This window comes from Oncorhynchus gorbuscha, linkage group LG24 (genome assembly GCF_021184085.1).
Source record: "Oncorhynchus gorbuscha isolate QuinsamMale2020 ecotype Even-year linkage group LG24, OgorEven_v1.0, whole genome shotgun sequence".
Lineage (NCBI taxonomy): Eukaryota > Metazoa > Chordata > Actinopteri > Salmoniformes > Salmonidae > Oncorhynchus > Oncorhynchus gorbuscha.
This window is the reverse complement of record NC_060196.1, coordinates 61,925,427-61,949,248: the sequence shown is the minus strand read 5'-3', so window position 1 is coordinate 61,949,248 and position 23,822 is coordinate 61,925,427. Positions and strand designations below refer to the sequence as shown.

The following is a 23,822-nucleotide window of genomic DNA, read 5'->3' as shown; positions in this document are numbered from 1 at the left end:
AAAGGAAGAGACAGGGAGAGAGAGGGAGAGAAAGGAAGAGACAGGGAGAGACAGGGAGACAGGGAGAGAGAGGGAGAGAAAGGAAGAGACAGGGAGAGAGAGGGAGAGAAAGGAAGAGATAGGGAGAGAAAAGAAGAGACAGGGAGAGACGGGGGAGAAAGGAAGAGACAGGGGGAGACAGGGAGACAGGGAGAGAGAGGGAGAGAAAGGAAGAGACAGGGAGAGAGAGGGAGAGAAAGGAAGAGACAGGGAGAGAAAAGAAGAGACAGTGAGAGACAGGGGAGAAAGGAAGAGACAGGGAGAGACAGGGAGACAGGGAGAGAGAGGGAGAGAAAAGAAGAGACAGGGAGAGAGAGGGAGAGAAAGGAAGAGACAGGGAGAGAAAAGAAGAGACAGGGAGAGACGGGGGAGAAAGGAAGAGACAGGGGGAGACAGGGAGACAGAGAGGGAGAGAGAAGGAAGAGACAGGGAGAGAGAGGGAGAGAAAGAAAGAGACAGGGAGAGACGGGGGAGAAAGGAAGAGACAGGGGGAGACAGGGAGACAGGGAGAGAGAGGGAGAGAAAGGAAGAGACAGGGAGACAGGGAGAGAGAGGGAGAGAAAGGAAGAGACAGGGAGAGAAAAGAAGAGACAGGGAGAGACGGGGGAGAAAGGAAGAGACAGGGGGAGACAGGGAGACAGGGAGACAGGGAGAGAGAGGGAGAGAAAGGAAGAGACAGGGAGAGAAAAGAAGAGACAGGGGGAGAAAGGAAGAGACAGGGAGAGACATGGAGAGAAAGGAAGAGACAGGGAGAGACATGGAGAGAAAGGAAGAGACAGGGAGAGACATGGAGAGACGGGGGAGAAAGGAAGAGACAGGGAGAGAAAGGAAAAGACAGGGAGAGATGGGGGAGAAAGGAAGAGACAGGGGGAGACAGGGAGACAGGGAGAGAGAGGGATAGAAAGGAAGAGACAGGGAGAGAAAGGAAGAGAAAGGGAGAGACGGGAAGAGACAGAGAGAGACAGGGGGAGAAAGGAAGAGACAGGGAGAGAAAGGGAGAGACGGGGAGAGACGGGGAGAGAAAGGAAGAGACAGGGAGAGAAAGGGAGAGACAGGGAGAGACGGGGGGAGAAAGGAAGAGACATGGAGAGACGGGGGGAGAAAGGGAGAGACAAGGAGAGACACGGAGAGACAGGGAGAGACAGGAAGAGACAGGAAGAGACAGGGAGAGACAGGAAGAGAAAGGGAGAGGCAGAGAGAAAGAGAGAGACATGGAGAGACAGGAAGAGACAGGGAGAGACACGGAGAGACAGGAAGAGAAAGGGAGAGACAGGGAGAGACAGGAAGAGAAAGGGAGAGAAAGGAAGAGACACGGAGAGACAGGAAGAGACACGGAGAGACAGGAAGAGAAAGGGAGAGACAGGAAGAGACACGGAGAGACAGGAAGAGAAAGGAGAGACAGGGAGAGACAGGAAGAGAAAGGGAGAGAAAGGAAGAGACACGGAGAGACAGGAAGAGACACGGAGAGACAGGAAGAGAAAGGGAGAGACAGGAAGAGACACGGAGAGACAGGAAGAGACACGGAGAGACAGGAAGAGACAGGGAGAGACAGGAAGAGACAGGAAGAGACAGGGAGAGACAGGAAGAGTCAGGGGGAGACAGGAAGAGAAAGGGAGAGAGAGGAAGAGAAAGGGAGAGACAGGAAGAGACAGGGAGAGACAGGGAGAGACGGAGAGAGACACGGAGAGACAGGGAGAGAGACGGAGAGACAGGGAGAGACGGAGAGAGACACGGAGAGACAGGGAGAGAGATGGAGAGACAGGAAGCGACAGGAAGTGACAGGTTTTTAATAGGGCTCAGGTAAAGTTAAAACATAACACTCAACTATGTGTGTGTGTGTATGTGTGTGTGTGTGTGTGTGTGTGTGTGCGTGCGTGCGTGTGTGTGTGGCGTGCGTGTGAACTGTGCTCGCTCACTTATTTGCTGGTGTGACAGGACTTTGAACTCCAGTTCTGTGGAGAGAGAGAGAGAGATACTGAGGGAGAACCAATCATAACACAACACACCTGTTCCCTTATAGAAAACTAACACGAGCCCCTGCTAGCTAGCACCCTGTTAGATAGACGTAGTAGGTGATCGATTAGAAACCTTAGCAACTAGTTAGCAGTAGCCTACTATAGGTGAGACATGTGCTTGTCCCCCTGCTAGCTAGCACCCTGTTAGATAGACGTAGTAGGTGATCGATTAGAAACCTTAGCAACTAGTTAGCAGTAGCCTACTATAGGTGAGACATGTGCTTGTCCCCCTGCTAGCTAGCACCCTGTTAGATAGACGTAGTAGGTGATCGATTAGAAACCTTAGCAACTAGTTAGCAGTAGCCTACTATAGGTGAGACACGTGCTTGCCCCCCTGCTAGCTAGCACCCTGTTAGATAGACGTAGTAGGTTATCGATTAGAAACCTTAGCAACTAGTTAGCAGTAGCCTACTATAGGTGAGACATGTGCTTGTCCCCCTGCTAGCTAGCACCCTGTTAGATAGACGTAATAGGTGATCGATTAGAAACCTTAGCAACTAGTTAGCAGTAGCCTACTATAGGTGAGACACGTGCTTGCCCCCCTGCTAGCTAGCACCCTGTTAGATAGACGTAATAGGTGATCGATTAGAAACCTTAGCAACTAGTTAGCAGTAGCCTACTATAGGTGAGACACGTGCTTGCCCCCCTGCTAGCTAGCACCCTGTTAGATAGACGTAATAGGTGATCGATTAGAAACCTTAGCAACTAGTTAGCAGTAGCCTACTATAGGTGAGACATGTGCTTGCCCCCCTGCTAGCTAGCACCCTGTTAGATAGACGTAATAGGTGATCGATTAGAAACCTTAGCAACTAGTTAGCAGTAGCCTACTATAGGTGAGACATGTTACTACTGTTACACCTGTTATACCTGTTACTACTGTTACTACTGTTACACCTGTTATACCTGTTACACCTGTTATACCTGTTACACCTGTTATACCTGTTACACCTGTTATACCTGTTACACCTGTTACACCTGTTATACCTGTTACTACTGTTACACCTGTTATACCTGTTATACCTGTTACACCTGTTATACCTGTTACACCTGTTATACCTGTTATACCTGTTACACCTGTTACACCTGTTACACCTGTTACACCTGTTACACCTGTTACACCTATTATACCTGTTATACCTGTTATACCTGTTATACCTGTTACACCTGTTACACCTGTTACACCTGTTATACCTGTTACTACTGTTACACCTGTTATACCTGTTACACCTGTTATACCTGTTACACCTGTTACACCTGTTATACCTGTTACACCTGTTATACCTGTTACACCTGTTACACCTGTTATACCTGTTACACCTGTTACACCTGTTATACCTGTTATACCTGTTACACCTGTTATACCTGTTACACCTGTTATACCTATTATACCTGTTACTACTGTTACACCTGTTATACCTGTTACACCTGTTACACCTGTTACACCTGTTATACCTGTTATACCTGTTACACCTGTTATACCTGTTACACCTGTTATACCTGTTACCTGAAGGAAATGATAAAGTACATGAAGGAACATGGTGGTTAAATCCAGCAGCAGTACTGCTGGTCTACTAGAGGAAGTGGAGACAGAGATCATGTCTTCTCGGGCAGGCAGAGGTAAAGGTGACAGGAGACAGTGGAAGAGGGAGAGAGATCATGTCTTCTAGGGCAGGCAGAGGTAAAGGTGACAGGAGACAGTGGAAGAGGGGTAGAGATCATGTTTCTAGGGCAGGCAGAGGTAAAGGTGACAGGAGACAGTGGAAGAGGGGGAGAGATCATGTCTTCTAGGGCAGGCAGAGGTAAAGGTGACAGGAGACAGTGGAAGAGGGGAGAGATCATGTTTCTAGGGCAGGCAGAGGTAAAGGTGACAGGAGACAGTGGAAGAGGGGAGAGATCATGTCTTCTAGGGCAGGCAGAGGTAAAGGTGACAGGAGACAGTGGAAGAGGGGGAGAGATCATGTTTCTAGGGCAGGCAGAGGTAAAGGTGACAGGAGACAGTGGAAGAGGGGGAGAGATCATGTCTTCTAGGGCAGGCAGAGGTAAAGGTGACAGGAGACAGTGGAAGAGGGGGAGAGATCATGTTTCTAGGGCAGGCAGAGGTAAAGGTGACAGGAGACAGTGGAAGAGGGAGAGAGATCATGTCTTCTAGGGCAGGCAGAGGTAAAGGTGACAGGAGACAGTGGAAGAGGGGAGAGATCATGTTTCTAGGGCAGGCAGAGGTAAAGGTGACAGGAGACAGTGGAAGAGGGGGAGAGATCATGTTTCTAGGGCAGGCAGAGGTAAAGGTGACAGGAGACAGTGGAAGAGGGGGAGAGATCATGTTTCTAGGGCAGGCAGAGGTAAAGGTGACAGGAGACAGTGGAAGAGGGGGAGAGATCATGTCTTCTAGGGCAGGCAGAGGTAAAGGTGACAGGAGACAGTGGAAGAGGGGGAGAGATCATGTCTTCTAGGGCAGGCAGAGGTAAAGGTGACAGGAGACAGTGGAAGAGGGGGAGAGATCATGTTTCTAGGGCAGGCAGAGGTAAAGGTGACAGGAGACAGTGGAAGAGGGGGAGAGATCATGTTTCTAGGGCAGGCAGAGGTAAAGGTGACAGGAGACAGTGGAAGAGGGGGAGAGATCATGTCTTCTAGGGCAGGCAGAGGTAAAGGTGACAGGAGACAGTGGAAGAGGGGGAGAGATCATGTCTTCTAGGGCAGGCAGAGGTAAAGGTGACAGGAGACAGTGGAAGAGGGGAGAGATCATGTTTCTAGGGCAGGCAGAGGTAAAGGTGACAGGAGACAGTGGAAGAGGGGGAGAGATCATGTTTCTAGGGCAGGCAGAGGTAAAGGTGACAGGAGACAGTGGAAGAGATCATGTTTCTAGGGCAGGCAGAGGTAAAGGTGACAGGAGACAGTGGAAGAGGGGGAGAGATCATGTCTTCTAGGGAAGGCAGAGGTAAAGGTGACAGGAGACAGTGGAAGAGGGGGAGAGATCATGTCTTCTAGGGCAGGCAGAGGTAAAGGTGACAGGAGACAGTGGAAGAGGGGGAGAGATCATGTTTCTAGGGCAGGCAGAGGTAAAGGTGACAGGAGACAGTGGAAGAGGGAGAGAGATCATGTCTTCTAGGGCAGGCAGAGGTAAAGGTGACAGGAGACAGTGGAAGAGGGGGAGAGATCATGTCTTCTAGGGCAGGCAGAGGTAAAGGTGACAGGAGACAGTGGAAGAGGGGGAGAGATCATGTCTTCTAGGGCAGGCAGAGGTAAAGGTGACAGGAGACAGTGGAAGAGGGGGAGAGATCATGTCTTCTAGGGCAGGCAGAGGTAAAGGTGACAGGATACTGAAGAGGTAAACAGTGGTAGAGAGAGTTGTAGCGGTACCAGAGAGTGGTACCACACCCACAGGCTGTGTCAGTTTGGTGGTGAGGACTTTCTAATGTAGCAGAGAACGGGGAGGCTTTTAAAACAAGAAAGGGTGACAGGAAGTAAGACTTTAAAGTGTCATGAGTAAAAACCAAGTGAAAGCTTGTTGGCAGTGAGGCTTCTAGACGCAGTGACAGAAAGAAGACTGAAGGCAGTGAAAGACTCCATAAAGTAGCAGAGAAACAGGAAGTAAGATCATTCAAACAGCTGGCAATCAGTGAGGAATAATCTCGGAGGAATTTGGGGAAATGTAGTCCTTTGTGCCTTCTAACCTGGCAGCAGCAGAGTCCACTTCCGGTTTAGTTGCGGGTAGTATCGGTTCCTCGTCAAAGTCGTAGGAGAAGAGATGGAAGGGAGAGTGGGGGAGGTAGGGCATGCGCTCAGGGGAGGGGCGGTTTATACCCCGCGTGGTAACTTCAGTGGTAGCAGGGATGGTAACAGTGGATTTACGCCTAGCGAGGAGAGCTGTCAGCTGAGAGGGCTGGGCCAATGGGGAGATGGGGGAGGAGATCAGAGGGGGAGGAGGAGTCAGGGTTGCCAGTGGGGACGGCAGAGAGACAGGAGGAGGAGTCAGGGTAACCAGTGGGGACGGCAGAGAGACAGGAGGAGGAGGAGGAGGAGGAGGAGTCAGGGTTGCCAGTGGGGACGGCAGAGAGACAGGAGGAGGAGTCAGGGTTGCCAGCGGGGACGGCAGAGAGACAGGAGGAGGAGGAGGAGGAGGAGGAGGAGGAGGAGGAGGAGGAGGAGGAGGAGGAGTCAGGATAACCACTGGGGACGGCAGAGAGACAGGAGGAGGAGGAGGAGGAGGAGGAGGAGGATGGCTTTTCTTCCTCTTCTCTTCCTCCTGTTCGCTCTCTTTAATTTCATTATTTTTTCTCAAAGTGATGCAGTTGGAGGAAGTGATGCAGTTGGAGGAAGTGATGCAGTTGGTTCTGTGAACGCTGGCTGACTGGTTCTGTGTCGATGTTCTGGGAACAGAAGGATGAATGGAGGAGAGAGGTGGATGAATAGAGATTCACATCACAATAACATGGCAGATGACCTTAAGGTTAGATGGGAACATGAGAGGCAGAGGCAGGATCCTACATCCTTCTAGAACTTGGGATTAGTCTATGAGTTAGGGTTGTGGAACTATCTGGGACTTTTAAAGGAAACATGGCCGATCCAGAAGACTCTTGACCAGGAAAACAAGAACGCAACACGTATTAGAGGAGGAGTTTTTTTTTGTTGATTTAACGAGGCAAGTCCGTTAAGAACACATTCTTATTTACAATGACGGCCTACCGGGGAACAGTGGGTTAACTGCCTTGTTCAGGGGGCAGAACGACAGATGTTTACCCTGTCAGCTCGGGGGATTCAATCTTGCAACCTTTCGGTTACTAGTCCAACGCTCTAACCACCAGACTACCTGCCTTTAACCACTAGGCTACCTGCTCTAACCACTAGGCTACCTGCCTCTAACCACTAGGCTACCGACTCTAACCACTAGACTACCTGCCTCTGACCACTAGGCTACCTGCCTCTAACCACCAGACTACCTGCTCTAACCACTAGACTACCTGCTCTAACCACTAGGCTACCTGCTCTAACCACTAGACTACCTGCTCTAACCACTAGGCTACCTGCCTCTAACCACTAGGCTACCTGCCTCTAACCACGAGACTAACTGCCTCTAACCACTAGACCACCTGCCTCTAACCACTAGAATACCTGCTCTAACCACTAGGCTACCTGCCTCTAACCACGAGGCTACCTGCCTCTAACCACCAGGCTACCTGCTCTTACCACTAGACTACCTGCTCTAACCACTAGACTACCTGCCTCTAACCACTAGGCTACCTGCTCTAACCACTAGACTACCCGCTCTAACCACTAGACTACCTGCTCTAACCACTATACAACCTGACTCTAACCACTAGGCTACCTGCTCTAACCACTAGGCTACCTGCTCTAACCACTAGACTACCCGCTCTAACCACTAGACTACCTGCTCTAACCACTATACAACCTGCCTCTAACCACTAGGCTACCTGCTCTAACCACTAGGCTACCTGTTCTACCATGAGGTAACTGCCTCTAACCACTAGGCTACCTGCCTCTAACCACTAGACTACCTGCTCTAACCACTAGGCTACCTGCTCTAACCACTAGGCTACCTGCCTCTAACCACTAGACTACCTGCTCTAACCACTAGACTACCTGCTCTAACCACTAGGCTACCTGCCTCTAACCACTAGGCTACCTGCTCTAACCACTAGGCTACCTGCTTTAACCACTAGACTACCTGTTCTACCATGAGGCTAACTGCCTCTAACCACTAGGCTACCTGCCTCTAACCACTAGACTACCTGCCTCTAACCACTAGGCTACCTGCTCTAACCACTAGACTACCTGTTCTACCATGAGGCTAACTGGCTCTAACAACTAGGCTACCTATTCTACCATGAGGCTAACTGCCTCTAACCACTAGGCTACCTGCCTCTAACCACTAGACTACCTGCCTCTAACCACTAGGCAACCTGTTCTAACCACTAGACTACCTGTCTCTAAACATGAGGCAAACTGCCTCTTACCACTAGGCTACCTGCCTCTAACCACTAGGCTACCTGCCTCTAACCACGAGACTAACTGCCTCTAACCACTAGACCACCTGCCTCTAACCACTAGAATACCTGCTCTAACCACGAGGCTACCTGCCTCTAACCACGAGGCTACCTGCCTCTAACCACCAGGCTACCTGCTCTTACCACTAGACTACCTGCTCTAACCACTAGACTACCTGCCTCTAACCACTAGGCTACCTGCTCTAACCACTAGACTACCCGCTCTAACCACTAGACTACCTGCTCTAACCACTATACAACCTGCCTCTAACCACTAGGCTACCTGCTCTAACCACTAGGCTACCTGCTCTAACCACTAGACTACCCGCTCTAACCACTAGACTACCTGCTCTAACCACTATACAACCTGCCTCTAACCACTAGGCTACCTGCTCTAACCACTAGGCTACCTGTTCTACCATGAGGTAACTGCCTCTAACCACTAGGCTACCTGCCTCTAACCACTAGACTACCTGCTCTAACCACTAGACCACCTGCTCTAACCACTAGACTACCTGCCTCTAACCACTAGGCTACCTGTTCTACCACGATGCTAACTGCCTCTAACCACTAGACTACCTGCCTCTAACCACTAGGCTACCTGTTCTACCACGATGCTAACTGCCTCTAACCACTAGACTACCTGCCTCTAACCACTAGGCAACCTGTTCTAACCACTAGACTACCTGTCTCTAACCATGAGGCAAACTGCCTCTTACCACTAGGCTACCTGCCTCTAACCACTAGGCTACCTGCCTCTAACCACTAGACCACCTGCCTCTAACCACTAGGCTACCTGCTCTAACCACTAGGCTACCTGCTCTAACCACTAGGCTACCTGCTCTAACCACTAGGCTACCTGCCTCTAACCACTAGGCTACCTGCTTCTAACCACTAGGCTACATGTCTCTAACCACGAGGCTACCTGCCTCTAACCACTAGGCTACCTGCCTCTAACCACAAGACTACCTGCCTCTAGCCCCTAGGCTACCTGCCTCTAGCCCCTAGGCTACCTGCCTCTAGCCCCTAGGCTACCTGCCTCTAACCACTACGCTACCTGCCTCTAACCACTACGCTACCTGCCTCTAACCACTACGCTACCTGCCTCTAACCACTAGGCTACCTGTCTCTAACCACTAGGCTACCTGTTCTAACCACTAGGCTACCTGCCTCTAACCACTAGGCTACCTGGCTCTAACCACCAGACTACCTGTCTCTAACCATGAGACTAACTGCCTCTAACCACTAGGCTACCTGCCTCTAACCACGAGGCTACCTGCCTCTAACCACCAGGCTACCTGCCTCTAACCACCAGGCTACCTGCCTCTAACCACCAGGCTACCTGCTCTTACCACTAGACTACCTGCTCTAACCACTAGGCTACCTGCTCTAACCACTAGGCTACCTGCTCTAACCACTAGACTACCTGCCTCTAACCACTAGGCTACCTGCTCTAACCACTAGACTGCCCGCTCTAACCACTAGACTACCTGCTCTAACCACTATACAACCTGTTCTACCATGAGGCTAACTGCCTCTAACCACTAGGCTACCTGCCTCTAACCACTAGACCACCTGCTCTAACCACTAGACTACCTGCCTCTAACCACTAGGCAACCTGTTCTAACCACTAGACTACCTGTCTCTAAACATGAGGCAAACTGCCTCTTACCACTAGGCTACCTGCCTCTAACCACTAGGCTACCTGCCTCTAACCACGAGACTAACTGCCTCTAACCACTAGACCACCTGCCTCTAACCACTAGAATACCTGCTCTAACCACTAGGCTACCTGCCTCTAACCACGAGGCTACCTGCCTCTAACCACCAGGCTACCTGCTCTTACCACTAGACTACCTGCTCTAACCACTAGACTACCTGCCTCTAACCACTAGGCTACCTGCTCTAACCACTAGACTACCCGCTCTAACCACTAGACTACCTGCTCTAACCACTATACAACCTGCCTCTAACCACTAGGCTACCTGCTCTAACCACTAGGCTACCTGCTCTAACCACTAGACTACCCGCTCTAACCACTAGACTACCTGCTCTCACCACTATACAACCTGCCTCTAACCACTAGGCTACCTGCTCTAACCACTAGGCTACCTGTTCTACCATGAGGTAACTGCCTCTAACCACTAGGCTACCTGCCTCTAACCACTAGACTACCTGCTCTAACCACTAGACCACCTGCTCTAACCACTAGACTACCTGCCTCTAACCACTAGGCTACCTGTTCTACCACGATGCTAACTGCCTCTAACCACTAGACTACCTGCCTCTAACCACTAGGCTACCTGTTCTACCACGATGCTAACTGCCTCTAACCACTAGACTACCTGCCTCTAACCACTAGGCAACCTGTTCTAACCACTAGACTACCTGTCTCTAACCATGAGGCAAACTGCCTCTTACCACTAGGCTACCTGCCTCTAACCACTAGGCTACCTGCCTCTAACCACTAGACCACCTGCCTCTAACCACTAGGCTACCTGCTCTAACCACTAGGCTACCTGCTCTAACCACTAGGCTACCTGCTCTAACCACTAGGCTACCTGCCTCTAACCACTAGGCTACCTGCTTCTAACCACTAGGCTACATGTCTCTAACCACGAGGCTACCTGCCTCTAACCACTAGGCTACCTGCCTCTAACCACAAGACTACCTGCCTCTAGCCCCTAGGCTACCTGCCTCTAGCCCCTAGGCTACCTGCCTCTAGCCCCTAGGCTACCTGCCTCTAACCACTACGCTACCTGCCTCTAACCACTACGCTACCTGCCTCTAACCACTACGCTACCTGCCTCTAACCACTAGGCTACCTGTCTCTAACCACTAGGCTACCTGTTCTAACCACTAGGCTACCTGCCTCTAACCACTAGGCTACCTGGCTCTAACCACCAGACTACCTGTCTCTAACCATGAGACTAACTGCCTCTAACCACTAGGCTACCTGCCTCTAACCACGAGGCTACCTGCCTCTAACCACCAGGCTACCTGCCTCTAACCACCAGGCTACCTGCCTCTAACCACCAGGCTACCTGCTCTTACCACTAGACTACCTGCTCTAACCACTAGGCTACCTGCTCTAACCACTAGGCTACCTGCTCTAACCACTAGACTACCTGCCTCTAACCACTAGGCTACCTGCTCTAACCACTAGACTGCCCGCTCTAACCACTAGACTACCTGCTCTAACCACTATACAACCTGTTCTACCATGAGGCTAACTGCCTCTAACCACTAGGCTACCTGCCTCTAACCACTAGACCACCTGCTCTAACCACTAGACTACCTGCCTCTAACCACTAGGCAACCTGTTCTAACCACTAGACTACCTGTCTCTAAACATGAGGCAAACTGCCTCTTACCACTAGGCTACCTGCCTCTAACCACTAGGCTACCTGCCTCTAACCACGAGACTAACTGCCTCTAACCACTAGACCACCTGCCTCTAACCACTAGAATACCTGCTCTAACCACTAGGCTACCTGCCTCTAACCACGAGGCTACCTGCCTCTAACCACCAGGCTACCTGCTCTTACCACTAGACTACCTGCTCTAACCACTAGACTACCTGCCTCTAACCACTAGGCTACCTGCTCTAACCACTAGACTACCCGCTCTAACCACTAGACTACCTGCTCTAACCACTATACAACCTGCCTCTAACCACTAGGCTACCTGCTCTAACCACTAGGCTACCTGCTCTAACCACTAGACTACCCGCTCTAACCACTAGACTACCTGCTCTCACCACTATACAACCTGCCTCTAACCACTAGGCTACCTGCTCTAACCACTAGGCTACCTGTTCTACCATGAGGTAACTGCCTCTAACCACTAGGCTACCTGCCTCTAACCACTAGACTACCTGCTCTAACCACTAGACCACCTGCTCTAACCACTAGACTACCTGCCTCTAACCACTAGGCTACCTGTTCTACCACGATGCTAACTGCCTCTAACCACTAGACTACCTGCCTCTAACCACTAGGCTACCTGTTCTACCACGATGCTAACTGCCTCTAACCACTAGACTACCTGCCTCTAACCACTAGGCAACCTGTTCTAACCACTAGACTACCTGTCTCTAACCATGAGGCAAACTGCCTCTTACCACTAGGCTACCTGCCTCTAACCACTAGGCTACCTGCCTCTAACCACTAGACCACCTGCCTCTAACCACTAGGCTACCTGCTCTAACCACTAGGCTACCTGCTCTAACCACTAGGCTACCTGCTCTAACCACTAGGCTACCTGCCTCTAACCACTAGGCTACCTGCTTCTAACCACTAGGCTACATGTCTCTAACCACGAGGCTACCTGCCTCTAACCACTAGGCTACCTGCCTCTAACCACAAGACTACCTGCCTCTAGCCCCTAGGCTACCTGCCTCTAGCCCCTAGGCTACCTGCCTCTAGCCCCTAGGCTACCTGCCTCTAACCACTACGCTACCTGCCTCTAACCACTACGCTACCTGCCTCTAACCACTACGCTACCTGCCTCTAACCACTAGGCTACCTGTCTCTAACCACTAGGCTACCTGTTCTAACCACTAGGCTACCTGCCTCTAACCACTAGGCTACCTGGCTCTAACCACCAGACTACCTGTCTCTAACCATGAGACTAACTGCCTCTAACCACTAGGCTACCTGCCTCTAACCACGAGGCTACCTGCCTCTAACCACCAGGCTACCTGCCTCTAACCACCAGGCTACCTGCTCTTACCACTAGACTACCTGCTCTAACCACTAGGCTACCTGCTCTAACCACTAGGCTACCTGCCTCTAACCACTAGGCTACCTGCTCTAACCACTAGACTACCTGCCTCTAACCACTAGGCTACCTGCTCTAACCACTAGACTGCCCGCTCTAACCACTAGACTACCTGCTCTAACCACTATACAACCTGTTCTACCATGAGGCTAACTGCCTCTAACCACTAGGCTACCTGCCTCTAACCACTAGACCACCTGCTCTAACCACTAGACCACCTGCCTCTAACCACTAGACTACCTGCCTCTAACCACTAGGCTACCTGTTCTACCACGATGCTAACTGCCTCTAACCACTAGACTACCTGCGTCTAACCACTAGGCTACCTGTTCTACCACGATGCTAACTGCCTCTAACCACTAGACTACCTGCCTCTAACCACTAGGCAACCTGTTCTAACCACTAGACTACCTGTCTCTAACCATGAGGCAAACTGCCTCTTACCACTAGGCTACCTGCCTCTAACCACTAGGCTACCTGCCTCTAACCACTAGGCTACCTGCTCTAACCACTAGGCTACCTGCCTCTAACCACTAGACTACCTGCTCTAACCACTAGGCTACCTGCTTCTAACCACTAGGCTACCTGCCTCTAACCACTAGGCTACATGTCTCTAACCACGAGGTTACCTGCCTCTAACCACGGGGCTACCTGCCTCTAACCACTAGGCTACCTGCCTCTAACCACGAGGCTACCTGCCTCTAACCACTAGGCTACCTGCTTCACAAGACCAGAGACACGTGTGTGACGGATGGGATAGCAATAGCAATAAAACCGTGTGTGTGTCTGTGTGTGTGTGTCTGTGTGCCTCTGTGTGCGTTATGTTAAAGCTCCATCCATAAAACACAGTGGAGATGATCCTGCATGTATTCCCATGGGACACACACACACACACACAGCTGCATCCATCATCACTCTACTGTCTGGACCCAGTGAACTCTGAGTGTATCTCCCAGCACACACACACGCACATGCCTGCATACATGTTCTGCACATAGGCATGAACACACACACACACACACACACACACACACACACACACACACACACACACACACACACACACACACACACACACACACACACACACACACACACACACACACACACACACACACACACACACACACACACACACACACACACACACACAGAATGTTCACCATGTTCTGTGGTTAAATACATTGTAAAGCTGCATGATGAGACTCAAAGTCTCAAAGTTGCTTGAAAAAGCTCTGCTTAGTTTTTTTTGCGCAGGCTGTACACACTACATCAGTCTCTCATTTACAATTTGACAAGCTAATTGATAATGTCTTGAATTTCACGGCGACATCCGCTTTGGCCGTAAAGCCCCCTAAAAAACAAAATCAATTCCTTTGAAGAAGCTGCGTTGTGCCCTTTGTATGTAGTTAGACTCATGTATGTAGTTAGACTCATGTATGTAGTTAGACTCATGTATGTAGTTAGACTCATGTATGTAGTTAGACTCATGTATGTAGTTAGACTCATGTTTGTAGTTAGGCGTGTGTAGTTAGACTCATGTATGTAGTTAGACTCATGTATATAGTTAGACTCATGTGTGTAGTTAGACTCATGTATGTAGTTAGACTCATGTATATAGTTAGACTCATGTATGTAGTTAGACTCATGTATGTAGTTAGACTCATGTATGTAGTTAGACTCATGTATGTAGTTAGACTCATGTATGTAGTTAGACTCATGTTTGCAGTTAGACTCATGTTTGTAGTTAGGCGTGTGTAGTTAGACTTATGTATGTAGTTAGACTCATGTATATAGTTAGGCTCATGTATGTAGTTAGACTCATGAGTGATAGTGATAACATATGTATAATTCACAAGTGATATAGTCACCCAGCAGAATATTATTGATTTAATCTCTTATAGGGTAGTAGGGCACTACTTTAGACCAGGGTCTATAGGGTAGTAGTGCACTACTTTAGACCAGGGTCTATAGGGTAGTAGTGCACTACTTTAGACCAGGGTCTATAGGGTAGTAGTGCACTACTTTAGACCAGGGTCTATAGGGTAGTAGTGCACTACATTAGACCAGGGTCTATAGGGTAGTAGGGCACTATTTAGACGCACGCTCCGCCTTGATCCAATCATTGGTCATTGGTCCTATCAGGGTTCTTCTTTGTGGTTCTTCTTTGTGTATTGAATTCTGGGGCCTTAAAAAACCACCATCCGCTTCCACTCATCACTGATGACTGATCAACGCTGCTGCTGTGTTCCAGGCCCTGGTTAACAATGTTCTCCAATGACACGGTGAACCGGTTCGGGTTCGTCTACCTCGATGACATCCTCCTCTTTTCCTCTTGTCCTCTCGCGTCCGACATGTCCTCCAGCTAATCGTAAAAACGGAGAAAAATCTAATTCCATCGCTCCACCATCTCCTTCCTTGGGAAATATTATAGCTGCAGGCAACATATAGATGGATCCTGGAAAGGTGAGAGTGGTGGCGGATTGGCTGCAATGCTTCCTGGGAATTGCACATTTCTACCACTGGTTCATCTGGTGGTACAGCACCCTGGGATTCCCACAAATCAGTAAACACGTTGTCTCCAGCTGCAGACCGAGAGTTCTTGAACCTCAAGCACCAATTCACTACATCCCCTGTCCTAATCCATCCGGATCCGTCCCAGCAGTTTGTGACGTAGGTCGACGCATCGGACGTTGGAGTGGGGTCTGTCGTGTCCCATCGTCTCAACACCACAGAAAGGAATTACGAAGTGGGGAACTGAGAACCACTCGCGGTGAAGATGATGTTGGAGGAGTGGAGGCACTGGTTAGAGGGGGCGGAATACCCATTCATAGTATGGACATATCACAAGAACCTGGAATATATATGCACCGCCAAGCGCCTCGACTCCAGGCAAGCTCGATGGGCCCTGCTATTCACTCGATTCAACTTCACCATCTCCTACCACCCGGGGTCCAAGAATGTGAAGCTGGATGCGCTGTCACGACTCTATAGCCCCGCTACTACACCATCAGGCCCTGAGACCATCCTTCCTACATTTACATTTACATTTAAGTCATTTAGCAGACGCTCTACCTCTTGTCTCGTGGCTGCACTCATCTGGGGTCTAGAGAACCGCTACTACACCATCAGGCCCCGAGACCATCCTTCCTACCTCTTGTCTCGTGGCTGCACTCATCTGGGGTCTAGAGAACCGCTACTACACCATCAGGCCCTGAGACCATCCTTCCTACCTCTTGTCTCGTGGCTGCACTCATCTGGGGTCTAGAGAACCGCTACTACACCATCAGGCCCCGAGACCATCCTTCCTACCTCTTGTCTCGTGGCTGCACTCATCTGGGGTCTAGAGAACCGGGTCCGTGAGTGTTCCCAGCCGGACCCTGGTGGGAGGCCTGGCTAAACGGATCTTTGTCTCGGACTCTGCCCATTCCCCGGGTTCTGGATTAGGCTCATTCCCCTCTTGGTTAATGACGTCTCCACGTTCGTCGATGCCTGAACGGTTTGTGCCAAGAATAAAACTCCTCGGCAACAGCTGGCCTCCTTCAACCACTTCCTGTCCCCTCACCGTCCCTGGTCACATATACCCTGGACTTCTTCACTGGTCTCCCTCCATCTGATGGCAACACCACTATCCTTACGGTGGTGGACAGGTTGTCCAAAGCGTAATTTTCATTCCCCTCCTCAAGCTACCCTCAGCCAAGGAGACGGCCCAGCTCATGGTGCAGCACGTCTTCCGGATACATGGACTTCCGGTGGACATGGTCTCCGACCGTGGTCCTCAGTTCTCGTCCCGGTTCTGGAAAGCGTTGTCCACACTCATTGGGTCGTCATCCAGCCTGTCCCCTGTCCGACTCTTCATTGCCTCGTCCCCGCCAACCTCACCAACTGGAGCCAGTAACTCGTGTGGGTGGAATGTGCCCGCAATACCCTTCCCTGCTCAGCCACTGGTCTCTCGCTTTTCGAGTGTCCTAAGGGTTTATCAGCCCCCCGCTGCTCTTCCCTGAGTGAGAGGAAGAAGTCAGCGTACTCAGCCACTGCTGTTGCCGTACATGGAAGAAAGCCCGGTCTGCTCTTCTCAAGACAACCTCCAGGTATCGACGACAAGTGGACTGCCACCGGACCCCGGCTCCCCGTTATCGTCACGGGCAGAGAGTATGGCTGTCCACTCGGGGTCTGCCCCTCCGGGTGGAGTCCTGCAAACTTTCTCCCCATTTTATTGTCCCTTTCCCCATCTCTAAGATCCTTAGCCCCTCTGCTGTTCATCTTCTGTTGCCCAGCACCCTCCATATACATCCCACGTTTCATGTATCAAGGATAAAACCTCTGTCTCACAGCCCTCTGCCTCCTGTTTCCAGGACCACCCCTCTCCCCCGTCTCATCGAAGGCCATCCGGCATACACAGTGAGACGTCTCCTGAGTGTTTGACCTCGGGGCTGGGGATTCCAGTACCTGGTTGACTGGGAGGGGTATGGTTCAGAGGAGAGGTGCTGTCACACCCTGATCTGTTTCTCCTGTTTTGTGCTTGTCTCCACCCACTTCCAGGTGTCGCCCATTTCCCCCACATGTGCATTTATACATACCTCTGTTTGTCTGTTGCGTCTTGTCTCGTCAAACATACCAGCGTGTTTTTTCTCTCTAGTCCTGTTTTCTAGTTTGACCAATCTGCCTGCCCTGACCCTGAGCCTGCCTGCCGTCCTGTACCATTCTGCCTGCCCTGACCCTGAGCCTGCCTGCCTTCCTGTACCATTCTGCCTGCCCTGACCCTGAGCCTGCCTGCCTTCCTGTACCATTCTGCCTGCCCTGACCCTGAGCCTGACTGCCTTCCTGTACCATTCTGCCTGCCCTGACCCTGAGCCTGCCTGCCGTCCTGTACCATTCTGCCTGCCCTGACCCTGAGCCTGCCTGCCTTCCTGTACCATTCTGCCTGCCCTGACCCTGAGCCTGCCTGCCGTCCTGTACCTTTCTGACTCTGCACTGGATACTGACCTCTGCATGTCTTTAGCCCCCGGTTTGGTCATTAAACATCTGTGATTCGAACTGTCTGCATCTGGGTCATCCTGAGTCATGATAGTCAGTACTCAGACAGTCTCATATAATTTGCCCTCTGTCTATTGAAGGGTTGTAACCCTGTGCCCTCTACCCACTTTATAGTCTCCCCTTCTCTCCAGTCTCTCCAGTCTCCCCTGCTCTCCAGTCTCCCCTTCTCTCCAGTCTCCCCTTCTCTCCAGTCTCCCCTTCTCTCCAGTCTCCCCTTCTCTCCAGTCTCCCCTTCTCTCCAGTCTCTCCAGTCTCCAGTCTCTCCAGTCTCCCCTGCTCTCCAGTCTCCCCTGCTCTCCAGTCTCCCCTTCTCTCCAGTCTCCCTTCTCTCCAGTCTCCCATGCTCTCCAGTCTCCCCTTCTCTCCAGTCTCTCCAGTCTCCCCTGCTCTCCAGTCTCCCCTGCTCTCCAGTTTCCCCTTCTCTCCAGTCTCCCCTTCTCTCCAGTCTCCCCTTCTCTCCAGTCTCTCCAGTCTCCGCTACTCTCCAGTGTCCCCTTCTCTCCAGTCTCCCCTTCTCTCCAGTCTCTCCAGTCTCCCCTTCTCTCCAGTCTCCCCTTCTCTCCAGTCTCCCCTTCTCTCCAGTCTCTCCAGTCTCCCCTGCTCTCCAGTCTCCCCTTCTCTCCAGTCTCCCCTTCTCTCCAGTCTCCCCTTCTCTCCAGTCTCCCATGCTCTCCAGTCTGCCTTCTCTCAAGTCTCCCATGATCTCCAGTCTCCCCTTCTCTCCAGTCTCCCTTTCTCTCCAGTCTCCCCTTCTCTCCAGTCTCCCCTTCTCTCCAGTCTCCCCTGCTCTCCAGTCTCCCCTTCTCTCCAGTCTCCCCTTCTCTCCAGTCTCCCCTTCTCTCCAGTCTCTCCAGTCTCCCCTGCTCTCCAGTCTCCCCTGCTCTCCAGTCTCCCCTTCTCTCCAGTCTCCCTTCTCTCCAGTCTCCCATGCTCTCCAGTCTCCCCTTCTCTCCAGTCTCTCCAGTCTCCCCTGCTCTCCAGTCTCCCCTGCTCTCCAGTTTCCCCTTCTCTCCAGTCTCCCCTTCTCTCCAGTCTCCCCTTCTCTCCAGTCTCTCCAGTCTCCCCTTCTCTCCAGTGTCCCCTTCTCTCCAGTCTCCCCTTCTCTCCAGTCTCTCCAGTCTCCCCTTCTCTCCAGTCTCTCCAGTCTCCCCTGCTCTCCAGTCTCCCCTGCTCTCCAGTCTCCCCTTCTCTCCAGTCTCCCCTTCTCTCCAGTCTCCCATGCTCTCCAGTCTCCCATGCTCTGCAGTCTCCCCTGCTCTCCAGTCTCCCCTGCTCTCCAGTCTCCCCTGCTCTCCAGTCTCCCCTGCTCTCCAGTCTCCCCTTCTCTCCAGTCTCCCATGATCTCCAGTCTCCCTTTCTCTCCAGTCTCCCATTCTCTCCAGTCTCCCTTCACTCCAGTCTCCCCTTCTCTACAGTCTCCCTTCTCTCCAGTCTCCCCTTCTCTCCAGTCTCCCCTTATCTCCCCCTCTCTCCAGTCTCCCAGTCTCCCCTTCTCTCCAGTCTCCCCTTCTCTCCAGTCTCTCCAGTCTCCCTTCTCTCCAGTCTCCAAATCTCTCCAGTCTCCAAATCTCTCCAGTCTCCCTTCTCTCCAGTCTCCCCTTCTCTCCTGTCTCCCCTTCTCTCCCCCTCTCTCCAGTCTCCCCTTCTCTCCAGTCTCCCCTTCTCTCCCAGTCTCCCTTCTCTCCAGTCTCTCCAGTATCCCTTCTCTTCAGTCTCCCAGTCTCTCCAGTCTCCCCTTCTCTCCAGTCTCCCTTCTCTCCAGTCTCCCTTCTCTCCTGTCTCCCCTCTCTCCAGTCTCCCCTTCTCTCCAGTCTCCCTTCTCTCCAGTCTCCCCTTCTCTCCACTCTCCCCTTCTCTCCGGTCTCTCCAGTCTCCCTTTCTCTCCAGTCTCCCCTTCTCTCCAGTCTCTCCAGTCTCCCCTTCTCTCCAGTCTCTCCAGTCTCCCCTGCTCTCCAGTCTCCCCTGCTCTCCAGTCTCCCCTTCTCTCCAGTCTCCCCTTCTCTCCAGTCTCCCATGCTCTCCAGTCTCCCTTCTCTCCAGTCTCCCATGCTCTCCAGTCTCCCCTTCTCTGCAGTCTCCCCTGCTCTCCAGTCTCCCCTGCTCTCCAGTCTCCCCTTCTCTCCAGTCTCCCATGATCTCCAGTCTCCCTTTCTCTCCAGTCTCCCATTCTCTCCAGTCTCCCTTCACTCCAGTCTCCCCTTCTCTACAGTCTCCCTTCTCTCCAGTCTCCCCTTCTCTCCAGTCTCCCCTTATCTCCCCCTCTCTCCAGTCTCCCAGTCTCCCCTTCTCTCCAGTCTCTCCAGTCTCCCCTTCTCTCCAGTCTCTCCAGTCTCCCTTCTCTCCAGTCTCCAAATCTCTCCAGTCTCCCTTCTCTCCAGTCTCCCCTTCTCTCCAGTCTCCCCTTCTCTCCCCCTCTCTCCAGTCTCCCCTTCTCTCCAGTCTCCCCTTCTCTCCCAGTCTCCCTTCTCTCCAGTCTCTCCAGTATCCCTTCTCTTCAGTCTCCCAGTCTCTCCAGTCTCCCCTTCTCTCCAGTCTCCCTTCTCTCCAGTCTCCCTTCTCTCCTGTCTCCCCTCTCTCCAGTCTCCCCTTCTCTCCAGTCTCCCTTCTCTCCAGTCTCCCTTTCCCTCCAGTCTCCCTTCTCTCCAGTCTCCCCTTCTCTCCAGTTTCCCCTTCTCTCCACTCTCCCCTTCTCTCCACTCTCCCCTTCTCTCCAGTCTCCCCTTCTCTCCAGTCTCTCCAGTCTCCCCTTCTCTCCAGTCTCCCCTTCTCCCTTCTCTCCAGTCTCTCCAGTCTCCCCTTCTCTCCAGTCTCCCCTTCTCTCCAGTCTCCCCTTCTCTCCAGTCTCCCCTTCTCTCCAGTCTCCCCTTCTCTCCACTCTCCCTTCTCTCCACTCTCCCTTCTCCCCAGTCTCCCTTCTCTCCAGTCTCCCTTTCTCTCCACTCTCCCCTTCTCTCCAGTCTCCCTTCTCTCCAGTCTCCCCTTCTCTCCAGTCTCCCTTCTCTCCAGTCTCCCCCTCTCTCCAGTCTCCCCTTCTCTCCCCCTCTCTTCAGTCTCCCCTTCTCTCCAGTCTCCCCTTCTCTCCAGTCTCCCTTCTCTCCAGTCTCCCTTCTCTCCAGTCTCCCTTCTCTCCAGTCTCTCCAGTCTCCCTTCTCTTCAGTCTACCAGTCTCTCCAGTCTCCCCTTCTCTCCAGTCTCCCTTCTCTCCAGTCTCCCTTCTCTCCAGTCTCCCCTTCTCTCCAGTCTCTCCTCTCTCCAGTCTCCCCTTCTCTCCACTCTCCAGTCTCCCCTTCTCTCCACTCTCCCTTCTTTCCAGTCTCCCTTCTCTCCAGTCTCCCTTCTCTCCACTCTCCCCTTCTCTCCACTCTCCCCTTCTCTCCGGTCTCTCCAGTCTCCCTTTCTCTCCAGTCTCCCTTCTCTCCAGTCTCCCTTCTCTCCAGTCTCCCCTTCTCTCCAGTCTCCCCTTCTCTCCACTCTCTACAGTCTCCCCTTCTCTCCAGTCTCCCCTTCTCTCCAGTCTCTCCAGTCTCCCCTTCTCTCCAGTCTCCCCTTCTCTCCAGTCTCCCCTTCTCTCCAGTCTCCCCTTCTCTCCAGTCTCCCCTTCTCTCCAGTCTCTCCAGTCTCCCCTTCTCTCCAGTCTCCATTCTCTCCAGTCTCCCTTCTCTCCAGTCTCCCTTCTCTTCAGTCTCTCCAGTCTCCCTTCTCTTCAGTCTACCAGTCTCTCCAGTCTCCCCTTCTCTCCAGTCTCCCTTCTCTCCAGTCTCCCTTCTCTTCAGTCTCCCCTTCTCTCCAGTCTCTCCTCTCTCCAGTCTCTCCAGTCTCCCTTCTCTTCAGTCTACCAGTCTCTCCAGTCTCCCCTTCTCTCCAGTCTCCCTTCTCTCCAGTCTCCCTTCTCTTCAGTCTCCCCTTCTCTCCAGTCTCTCCTCTCTCCAGTCTCCCCTTCTCTCCTGCTCTCCAGTCTCCCCTTCTCTCCAGTCTCCCTTCTCTCCAGTCTCCCTTCTCTCCACTCTCCCCTTCTCTCCACTCTCCCCTTCTCTCTGGTCTCTCCAGTCTCCCTTTCTCTCCAGTCTCCCTTCTCTCCAGTCTCCCCTTCTCTCCAGTCTCCCCTTCTCTCCAGTCTCCCCTTCTCTCCAGTCTCCCCTTCTCTCCAGTCTCCCCTTCTCTCCAGTCTCTCCAGTCTCCCCTTCTCTCCAGTCTCCCCTTCTCTCCAGTCTCCCCTTCTCTCCAGTATCCCTTCTCTCCACTCTCCCCTTCTCTCCACTCTCCCTTCTCTCCACTCTCCCTTCTCCCCATCCTCCCTTTCTCTCCAGTCTCCCTTTCTCTCCACTCTCCCCTTCTCTTCTGTCTCCCTTCTCTCCAGTCTCCCCTTCTCTCCAGTCTCCCCTTCTCTCCAGTCTCCCTTCTCTCCAGTCTCCCTTCTCTCCAGTCTCCCTTCTATCCAGTCTCCCTTCTCTCCAGTCTCCCTTCTCTTCAGTCTCTCCAGTCTCCCTTCTCTTCAGTCTACCAGTCTCTCCAGTCTCCCCTTCTCTCCAGTCTCCATTCTCTCCAGTCTCCCATCTCTCCAGTCTCCCTTCTCTCCAGTCTCCCTTCTCTCCAGTCTCCCCTTCTCTCCAGTCTCTCTTCTCTCCAGTCTCCCCTTCTCTCCACTCTCCAGTCTCCCCTTCTCTCCAGTCTCCCTTCTCTCCAGTCTCCCCTTCTCTCCAGTCTCCCCTTCTCTCCAGTCTCCCTTCTCTCCACTCTCCCCTTCTCTCCGGTCTCTCCAGTCTCCCTTTCTCTCCACTCTCCCCTTCTCTCCTGTCTCCCTTCTCTCCAGTCTCCCCTTCTCTCCAGTCTCCCTTTTCTCCAGTCTCCCTTCTCTCCAGTCTCCCTTCTCTCCAGTCTCCCTTCTCTCCACTCTCCCCTTCTCTCCGGTCTCTCCAGTCTCCATTCTCTCCAGTCTCCCATCTCTCCAGTCTCCCTTCTCTCCAGTCTCCCCTTCTCTCCAGTCTCTCTTCTCTTCAGTCTCCCCTTCTCTCCAGTCTCCCTTCTCTCCAGTCTCCCCTTCTCTCCACTCTCCCCTTCTCTCCGGTCTCTCCAGTCTCCCTTTCTCTCCAGTCTCCCTTCTCTCCAGTCTCCCCTTCTCTCCACTCTCCCCTTCTCTCCGGTCTCTCCAGTCTCCCCTTCTCTCCAGTCTCCCCTTCTCTCCAGTCTCCCCTTCTCTCCAGTCTCCCCTTCTCTCCAGTCTCCCCTTCTCTCCAGTCTCCCCTTCTCTCCAGTCTCTCCAGTCTCCCCTTCTCTCCAGTCTCCCCTTCTATCCAGTCTCCCTTCTCTCCAGTCTCCCCCTCTCTCCAGTCTCCCCTTCTCTCCCCCTCTCTCCAGTCTCCCCTTCTCTCCAGTCTCCCTTCTCTCCAGTCTCCCCTTCTCTCCAGTCTCCCCTTCTCTCCAGTCTCCCCTTCTCTCCAGTCTCCCTTCTATCCCCCTCTCTCCAGTCTCCCCTTCTCTCCAGTCTCCCTTCTCTCCAGTCTCCCTTCTCTCCAGTCTCCCTTCTCTCCGATCTCCCCTTCTCTCCAGTCTCCCCTTCTCTCCAGTCTCGCTTCTCTTCAGTCTCTTCAGTCTCCCCTTCTCTCCAGTCTCCCCTTCTCTTCTGTCTCCCTTCTCTCCAGTCTCCCCTTCTCTCCAGTCTCCCCTTCTCTCCAGTCTCCCCTTCTCTCCAGTCTCCCCTTCTCTCCAGTCTCCCCTTCTCTCCAGTCTCCCCTTCTCTCCAGTCTCCCCTTCTCTCCAGTCTCCCCTTCTCTCCAGTCTCCCCTTCTCTCCAGTCTCCATTCTCTCCAGTCTCCCATCTCTCCAGTCTCCCCTTCTCTCCAGTCTCCCCTTCTCTCCAGTCTCCCTTCTCTCCAGTCTCCCCTTCTCTCCAGTCTCCCCTTCTCTCCAGTCTCTCTTCTCTCCAGTCTCCCCTTCTCTCCACTCTCCA

General features: G+C 52.4%; 1 pseudogene; it reads right to left on the bottom strand.

Moving 5' to 3' along the window:
* Positions 1 to 23,822, bottom strand: part of LOC124012285 — a 179,274-nt pseudogene that overhangs the window by 43,533 nt on the left and 111,919 nt on the right.